The sequence below is a fragment of the Sorex fumeus genome, unplaced genomic scaffold (assembly GCF_029834395.1).
Source record: "Sorex fumeus unplaced genomic scaffold, SorFum_2.1 ptg000128l, whole genome shotgun sequence".
In the NCBI taxonomy this organism is placed as follows: domain Eukaryota; kingdom Metazoa; phylum Chordata; class Mammalia; order Eulipotyphla; family Soricidae; genus Sorex; species Sorex fumeus.
In genome coordinates, this window is record NW_026606185.1 from 2749229 (window position 1) to 2758951 (window position 9723).

Consider the following 9723-nt stretch of genomic DNA (forward strand, 5'->3'; position numbering starts at 1 on the left):
ATCACACTGCCCGAGGCGGCCGGTGCCAGGACTAAGGGGCCCCATTATCAGACCTGCAGGGGTGTGCCTCCAGTGTGCCCCCAGAAAGCCCCCCGCAGGCCAGGTCACACAGACCCTCTTCTGAAAAGGTTCTTGCTTCTGGGGAAGGATCAGAGGCATGGGTGGTGGGTATAGGGCTGGTGGGTAGGGGAAAAAAGAGCAAAGAAAATGGGCAATTTCCTAAACACAGAGGCTGCTGGGGCCCCCTAGGGGGCAGGCGACAGGGAACGACCACCCACCACTCACTGGCCACCCTGTCTGCTCTCCCACAGCTCCCCATGGGAAGGGCATGGCCCTGCTGGCCTCCCTCATAGCTGACCTTGGGGCTGGTAGGGGGGGAGGAGGTTGATGTCCTCATGGCCAGTGCAGACCAGCTGCAGCAGGGCCGGGGATGCGGCTACTTCCGCAGTGGCCTGGAGCGGGCTACCTCCAGATCCCAGTCAGCCCAGGAGGGGCAGGCCGCACCCACCTTCCTCTCACCTGAAGGGCGACCAGGTAAAGTCAGGAAGCCCCAGTGTCTGGGCCACAGAGGGGAGCATGGTCACATCAGGGTCACGAACTTGGATTCGTGCCCACCCCCGCCTGAAGAACCTCAAGGCTGGCTCCTGGCTAGCTGCGGCCTCAGGTCCAGAATCGGGCAGAAGTCAGGTGTGGGCGGCTGAAGGTCAAAGGGCACCAGAAGCTGTCCTGTTACCAGGACCCCAACTCTCCCCGCTGCACCCCCACCTCACCTTGGTCATACCAAGGTGTACTCAAACCTCCCTTCAGCCCTGGGAGCCGGAGGCTCTAGCTTCAGTCTCCACCCCAGGAACCTGGACAAGGCCACCTGCACAGAGCTCTGGTCAGTCACGAGGCCACTTCCGGGCATCTACACTGCCCTCATAGGAAAGGGGGAGAGAGGTGGCCCCTCTTCCGTGGAACCCACAGAACTTACCGGCCCTCTGTGCAAAAGGCACCCGTCCTAGGTGACAGAGACAGGCCCGGCCCAGCTCTGCCTGCACCTGCCAAGGCCTTGGCCAGGGCTGGGGCTCCCACTACGCCTTTTCACCATGACAGGAGCCTCAGCCACCCTTCACGGCTGCAAAACAAGCAACAAGCCAGGAACCCAAGCGGCTTCCCCAGACCCTGAGGAATGCATGAGGCCCTTGGGAACCCCGAGATCTTGCACTACCTGCCCTTGTCATTCCACTTACTCCCTCTTCTCTGTCTCTCTGTTTCTGTCTGTCTGTCTATCTGTCTGTGTGTCTCTCTGTCTGTCTGTGTGTCTCTCTGTCTGTCTGTCTGTCTGTCTGTCTGTCTGTCTGTCTCTCTCTCTCTCTCACACACACACACACACACACAGTGCAAGCCTCATAGCAAAGTGATTATGTAACTAATAAATACTACCTGAAGCTAGCACATAGCCAAGGAGCTCTGCAGTTCCACAGGTACATGCAATGTTTGCACATTCAAACCAGAGAAAACCTGGCTGGCATTCAGTAGCTCATTCAATACTGTCAAACTGAGGGCAGAATAACAGATAAAGAGGGGCACCCGGCTTTCATTGTTTTATTTACTTATTTTGCAGTAAGTAGTATCTCAGTAATTTTATTTTATTTTATTTATTTTTGCTTTTTTTTGGGTCACACCCGGTGATGCACAGGGGTTTCTCCTGGCTCATGCAATCAGGAATTACTCCTGGCGGTGCTCAGGGGACCATATGGGATGCTGGGAATCGAACCCGGGTCGGCCGCATGCAAGGCAAACACCCTACCCACTGTGCTATCACTCCAGCCCAGAATCTCAGTAATTTTAATGCTACAAAGTTTGATTTAAAGTTAAGGCTGGAGAAATAATATAGTGTAACCTCATGGCTTGTCTTACATGCAGCTGACTCGGGTTCCATCCCTGAGCACAGCCAAGTGTGACCCCTGAGCACAGACCAGGAGGAAGTCCTGAGCACCACTGGATGTGGCCCCAAAACTAAAGGCCAACGTAAAGCGTCCTTGCCATGCACACGGAAGATCCAGGCTTGAACCCCAGCGACACACATGGCCCGAGCATCTCCGGACTGACCTCTGCGTGCCGGGGAGCACAGCTAGCACAGACAGAACCACACACTAACCGAACAATGGCCGAAGGGTGGAGACGGCTGAGGGCTGAGCACGCACAGGCCCCGCACGCAGGAGCGTCTCGCTCCATCCCTGCACGTGGCTCCGCACACCCCCAGGTGAAGACCCCGCTCAGCAGGCATGCGACAGAGGGGTGTCTGCACGACCTGACACGCTTCATTCGAGAGGGCTCAGTCTGCCCCAGAAGCCTGCTGGGCACCGAGAGCAGGGAGGAGAATCGTTTCTCAGGAGCTTCGAGCTGTGCCGCCGTAACTCTGAAAGAGGCCCCTTGTCAAACCTGCTCACCCGGAAGAAGGGCACCCTCGGCCTGTTCTCCCGTTATCTGGAAGAATGCTACAACCCCCATAAAATATTCAAGCCAGTCCTTGGGTTACACCAGGCCAGACTCACTGTGCATAGCCTTGCGGTTAGAATCAGCCTTCACACTTGAGCAGTTCTGAGGCTTTCAGCTTACTTTTCCCATTAACTATTTTGTGGCTTACTCTGTCTACATAGGTGCTGAGTATCTCAGCAATAGGAGTTGAAAAAAACTATCTTTTAAATATACTTTTTAAATAGTTTTTCTTTCTGAGTTACACCCAGTGATGTAACTCCAGTTACTCCAGTTACTCCTGGCTCTGCACTCAGGAATTAGTCCTGGCGGTGCTTGGGGGACCATATGGGATGCTGGGATTGAACCAGGATCGGCCTCGTGCAAGGCAAACGCCCTACCCACTATACTATCGCTCCTACCCTTTAAATACTCTTCAAGTAATAAATTAATTTTCACTCTGAATGCTCTATGTCTAGGTAATTTCTTTCATATTTATATATTTCTTTCACTTATTAATGCAGATATCTAAGCACCATATAATATTTCCTAACATAAAACCAAGATTACCTTTTGAGAATAAACCACTTTTATTTACAGACCTACTCAGATTTTACTTTAAATCTTTAAAACTCTCTCTCCTCACTCTTGCTAAATAGTATTATTTGTAAGATTTATCTAATTTCATGTAAAGCTCGGCCCAAACAGAAACCCAGAAATAAAGCTAGTTATACATAGAATAGCTGAGTAAGTGCTAATATACCTGAACAGTAATGCCCAGATAAAACAATTCTTTAGAAATAAGTAAACAGTGTATGCCCATGGATCAGGCCAGGAGGCAGCAGCCAAGAGCAGCACTTTCCACCCCTTCTCAGGCCCGAGCAGCCGGGCGGGCGGGGACGGGCATCCCTCCCTGCGCCACAGTGTGGGCTTCAGGCCTGTGCTTGGAACTAGGTCACAGCCGTGAGAGCTTCAGTCTTCAGGCGCTCGGTTAGGCTCTGGGGACAGGGACCCACAGGGACAGAGCCCTCGACTCGGAGTTGTGCTGCAGTGCTGCCTGCCACCGCAACCCTCAGTCCCTGCCCAGTGGGAAACCACAGTCTTACTCCGACGGGAAAGGATGCAGCCTGCGGATTTATCTTTTTGGTACTCACAGGGTTTACTAAGTCTGTGGCCTGAGGCCATTTGCCAGTTTGGGAAAACCCCAACCACTGTCCCTTCTAGAATGGCGCCTGCTCCGCGTTCTGCCGATCCTTCCAACACTCCGCGACAAAAGCATCTAGAAGCCTCTGCCCTTTCCCAGATTGCCCCTTAGATTGTCTCTCCAGGCTTCATTCTGGTATTTTCTGCCTGTGCCTAATTTGTATCTGTTTTAACTGATAAATATACACTCTTTGAAGGTTATTGAATTTTTTTTTATTAGTGAAAAACCGATTTGCTCGAGCGGGCCCAGTAACGTCTCCATTGGAGACTTTGTTGTTACTGTGTCTGGCATATCGAATACTCTCGGTAGCTTGCCGGGCTCTCCGAGAGGGGCGGAGGGATCGAACTCGGGTCGGCCATGTTGGCTGCCTGCAAGGCAAACGCCCTACTGCTGTGCTATCGCTCCAGCCCTTAGCACACCGGTAGGTCACACAGAGGGCAGGCACTTACCCTGCACACGGCTGACCAGGGTTCAGTTCCCGGCACCTGGGTTGGCCAGCCAGGAGTGATCCCTAAATGCAGAGCCAGGTATAAGTTCTCAGCATCACCGGGTGTGCGCACCAAACACAGAAAACTAAAATGAAATTTTAAAAAATCTCGGTAGACAGGACACCAAGGTTTCATTTTGTTTTAGGGGGCAGCCTAGCGATCTCAGCTCCAGGGTCGGACCCAGAGCTGCCATATGCAGCCAGGTGCCCCACCCAGGGGACTCTAGCCAGCTCCCAGGAAACCAGGAGTTTGATCCTGTTCTCTAAGCAGACCTCAGCAGTTAGGAAACGTGTGCTTTGGGGTGACTGCGGCCCAGAGCACCCGGCACTGCGGCCCAGCGTGGGCAAAGGCTGCCGGCAGCCCGGACACAAGCCGGCCCTAACAAAGACAAGAGGAGTGTAGAGAAGCAACAGACGAAGATGATGGGTGATAATCAAGGATCAAGCGCTCATTTGCTGATCATTATCTCCTTGCAATTTAGGGAGATTTAGCTGGTCAAGTCTTCCTGCCCCTGACCAAGGTGACCCGCACAGACACCTTTCCCCATCTGACAGAGCCTCCTGCGGGCCGAGGGTGCGGCTCAGCATAGACACGAGCCTGTGAGCGGGGCGCCTGTGGGATCCTGGCACTGCCATGGGAAAAGGAAAGAAGAGTCTATACTACGGGTGAGAATATACTGCACATGCACTGAATTCCTAAAATAACAAAATAAAGTCACTAAACCAGAACAGGCATGGAGGCATGGAGTGACCCCCAATCCACTATTCTCTCCCCCACTTCCCGGCCTCCTGCTGCCCCAGGCACCGGCACCAAGTGACTGGGGATGAGAAACCCGAGTTCCTCTGTTCAGTGTCCACCAAAGGTGGGCAGCAGAAGGCTAGAGCACCCAAGTACCCTGAGGCTTGTTTGTTTGGGGGATACGCCCCACAGTGCTCAGGGACTACTCCTGTCTCTGTGCTTAGGGATCACTCATGGTGGGGGGCTCAGGGACACATCAGTACCCGGAATTGAACCCAGGTTGGCTGCCTGCAAGACGAGTGCCCTATCTGCTGGACCGACTCTCATGGGTTTATTTGTTCATTTTCGACTCCGCAAAAGAGCACTGTGAGGAGAGTCCTCATTTCCTATGCACAGCGGGCAGGTGAGAAGCTGTCTGTTCCTTCCTTAATCAGATGGCAGAGACACGCCTGAATCTTGTGCTTTTCCCACTGAGGCTGTTTTGCTAGCTGGCTTGGGAGAGTCCCCAGGGCATTACATATTTTGTGGCATAGTTCCTTTCCACAATGCCCTGCAAGGTTCTCTGCTTTCTCCAGAGACTCAAGCAGCCCTGCATGGTTATCAAGCAACAACCCGGGCTTGAAAGGGTATTGCTGGTGTCTGAGAGTCCCTAGCCCCAAGACAGAGTCACTCCCATCATCCCCCAAAGGTGATGTGACTGACACTCTGCCCAGCTCTGCGGTATGACTACAACACACAGGACTGAGGCGGAGAAGCAAGTCACTCAGGGGAGGAGGCTGGGCAGGGAGAGTTCGGTGGGAAGGCGTCTGCTCTGCACACAGCCAACCCCAGTCCTGGCACCGCTATAAGCTCTGCCAGGAGCCATCCCTGAGCACAGAGACAGGAGAGAGCGGTGAACTTGGGTCGGGAGTAAACCACAAGCACAACTGTAGCCCCCAAACAAATAAAAACAGACAAGTTAGGGGTGGAAGCAAGTAGCTACAAAGGAGGAAGGTACCAATCTTCCTACAGATACTTGGGGAGCATGTAAGGGGCAGCTTAACTTTTTTTTGTATAAAGAGACGAGTTGCAAAACCATTCACTCAACAGACATTTTCTGGGCACTTACTAAGCACGACAGCAGACCCTCAGGATACTCAACAAACGGAACTGATGCAATGTTACCTCCTAGAGCTTACATTCTAGCAAGGGTAGACAAATAATACAATAATACACTATTATTATTATTATTATTATTATTCGCACGGCAGAGCCTGGCAAGCTCCCCGTGACGTATTCGATATGCCAAATACAGTAACAACAAAGTCTCCAATGGAGACGTTACTGAACCCGCTCGAGCAAATCGATGATCAACGGGAGGGCCTTTACTTCTTCTTCTTCTTCTTCTTCTTCTTATTATTATTATTATTATTATCATCATCTGGGGACCCAGGGTGAGCCACACCGGGCTATGCTCAGGGCTTATCCGTGGCTCTGCAACTGGGGATCTCTGCTGGTAGGGCTCGTGGAACCGTGAGGTGTCAGGGATCAAACTCAGGTCAGCCACACGCAAGATAAGCGCCTCACCGGCTGTATCATATTTTGGCCTCATGTAACTCTATTTTAGACAGTGCTAAATAGTATGGAGTGAAGCAGGAGAGAAACAATTTTGTTTTGTTAATTTTGGTGTTAGGGAGGACACCTGGGTCACGCCTGGCAGAGCCGCCAGTGAAGCAGGGTCGGCTGTGCCCGGGCTAGCCCCTCAGGCCTGTGCCACTTCTCTGGTCCCAACAAGCATGTCTGGATGCACCTATTTTGGACATGCAGTGCATCAGAACCAGGGCCTTTCACAAACAAGGCAAGTGCTCTGCCACTGAGTGCCATCGGGCACTCGCTGAGGTAAGAAGCACCTCTCCTAGTCTGCTAATGCACAGAAAACCCCAGGAAGGGGTCTCGGAGCAGACAGGACACCTTCAAAACCAGCCATGATGGCCTCAAATCATCTCAGGGGTTCCCGAGGCCTGGGGAAACTCTACTTCCTGTTCTCTAAAGACTGAAATTCCCTTAATGGGGGCGGGAGAGGAGGAAGGTTTGTCTGTGTTTGTAGTGTCAGGGGCACACCGCAGAGACATGGCTCCACCACTGACCTATACACACCCCTGACCACGGGACACACTGACTTAATCGAAAGTCAGTCTTAGGGCTGAGACAGAATCCAGGCACTCGCCCTGCATGTGGCAGACCCCGCTCAGATTCCAGCACTACAAATGTTCCCCAGGCATCTCCAGGAGTGATTCCTGGGCACGGACAGGAACCCGGAGCTTATTAATTTTTGAAATAAATAAATACAATTTCATTCCACACTATCCAAGAGAAATGCATGATGGTTTTTTGGAGAAGCTCACATACTGCTGCAAGTGACTCAGACACTGCGGAGCCCACGTGTGAGCTTCTCTCACCTCAGGAGGGTCCAGAATTCCCAAGAAGCCGGGCTGAGTGAGAAGAACGTGCTGGAGCTGGAAAGTCCCTGCCCCGCCCCACCCCCTGCCCGGCTGCTGTGAGGAGCTGCGCCTGATGCACACAGCTGAGCTGTCAGCGCACCGACCAGGTCACACATCAACCAGTGGAGGTGACCCCAGAGTCCCACCATGCCGGGCCGCACACCCGCGTCTGCACACCAAGAGGTGCAGGCAGGCGGGAAGTCTCTCAAATTCAGTCTCCCAAGCTACCACTGACAGAACTGTCTTAATACCCACATCTTCCTCACTCCAGTATATGCCCATTGCTCTTGGTCCCTGTTTCTTTGGAGGGGGCTATTTTGGAGGAGGTAGGTGAGTTGCAGCCAAACCCAGCTGTGCTTAGGGCTTGTTGCTGGCTTCACAGTCAGTGCTCCATGCTCAGGGGACCATACATGTACTGAGTATCAATCCTGGGTCAGCCATGTGCAAGCCAAGTGCCTTTCTCTTGCACCATTTCTCTGGGTCCCCCGTGTTCTGTCTTACCTGATTTTAACTAAATACTCTGTGATTCCATTTTCGCTTTCTCGGAATAGCAAAATTTCAACATCTACACATGAAAAAAAAAAATCCCAGCAAAATTAGAAAGGAACTTCATTCAAGGGCCGAGGAGGCCCTGTTCAATCCCCAGAGGGCCCTGAGCAGCCTGGGGTATCAACATCCAACCTTCGGCCCTCAAAGGGGGGGCTAGGAATCACCAAGGCAGGGACTGGGGCTCCCTGAGTACTGCCAAGAAGGCCCCCAGAGGTACAAAAAGTCAAAAGCAAAAATACAAGCTTTCAGGTATAAAATAAGTCCAAGGGAAACAAGTCAGAAAGAGAGGGACAGACATAGAAAGACTGCATTTATCTGATGAATATAAAGTAACAAAATAGGAGACTAACATTCAAGAATAGTCGAGATAAGTACCAGGAGGTTCACTCCATGGCTTGAAGGCCAGCTGCACACGCTAGGGGAAAAGGCAGCTCAGATAGAGAAGGGAGCACCAAGTAAAGGGTGTTGTGAGTATCCTCCCAGAATGGGAGATGGATGACCAAACATGACTGCCACTCAATGCTTCTTTTGCAAACCACAGCACCCAAAAGGAGAGAGAGAACAAAAGGGAATACTCTGCCACAGAGGCAGGGTGGGATGGGGGGTATGAAGGGTGGGAGGGATACTGGGATCACTGGTGGTGGAGAATGGGCACTGGTGGAGGGATGGGTACTCGATCATTGTATAACTGAAACCCAAGCACGAAATTCTGTAAGTCTACAACTGTACCTCATTTGTTTCACTAATAAAAATTAATAAAATAAGTCCAAGGGCTGTAACTATATGAGGGGGGGGGGTTCTCAGGGAACTTAGAACTGAAGTGCCATTTGATCCAGCAATTACACTTTTGGGTATCTAACTCCAAAACAGAAAAATAATCACTCAAAAGGATGTATGAACACCATTATTCACTCGGTACAGAAGCAGATCTGGAACCAACCTAGATGCCCAATGAAGATGAGAGGACCATGAAGATGTGGTATAGCTACACAATGGAATACTATGCAGCCATGAGGGATGATACATTTGCAGCAACATGGATGGAACTAGAAGATATCATGTTAAATTCCAGAAGAAGGATAAACACAGGATGATCTCACTTATATGTGCTATTTAGAGTAAGTGGATGAGGGAATGCAATGGTCTAAAGGGGAAAGACCTACCTCTCCTTGGCCCAGAGAAGGAAGAAGCGGAGTGGAGGTGGGGAGAAGAGGTGAGTGAGAAGTAGCAGCTGGGGTGAGGGCTCAGGGACCTCGATGGTTTTGAGGAATGACAGAGCTCAGTACCCAAACTGCAACACCCATAGCACTGAAATTCCAAGACCCAAACAGAATGGGAGTCGAACACTCAAGAATAGTTGAGATAAGTACTAGGAGGTCTGCTCCAGGGCTTGGAAGCCGGCAGCACATGCCTGGGGAAGAAAACATCCAACCCCATCAAAAAATGGGGTGAAGAAATGAACAGAAACTTTCTCAAAGAAGAAATCCGAATGGCTAAAAGGCACATGAGAAAAAGGCTAAAAGGCTCTACATCATTAACCATCAGGGAGGTGCAGATCAAAACAACAATGAGTTTTCATCTCACACCACAGAGATTGGCTCACATCCAAAAGAACAAAAGCAACCGGTGCTGGCACGGATGTGGCGAGAAAGGGACCCTCCTTCACTGCTGGTGGGAATGCAGGCTGGTCCAACCCTTTTGGAAAACAATATGGATGATTCTCAAAAAATTAGAATTTGATCTCCCATTTGACCCAGCTATAGCACTCCTGGGAATATATCCCAGAGAGGCAAAAAGGTATAGT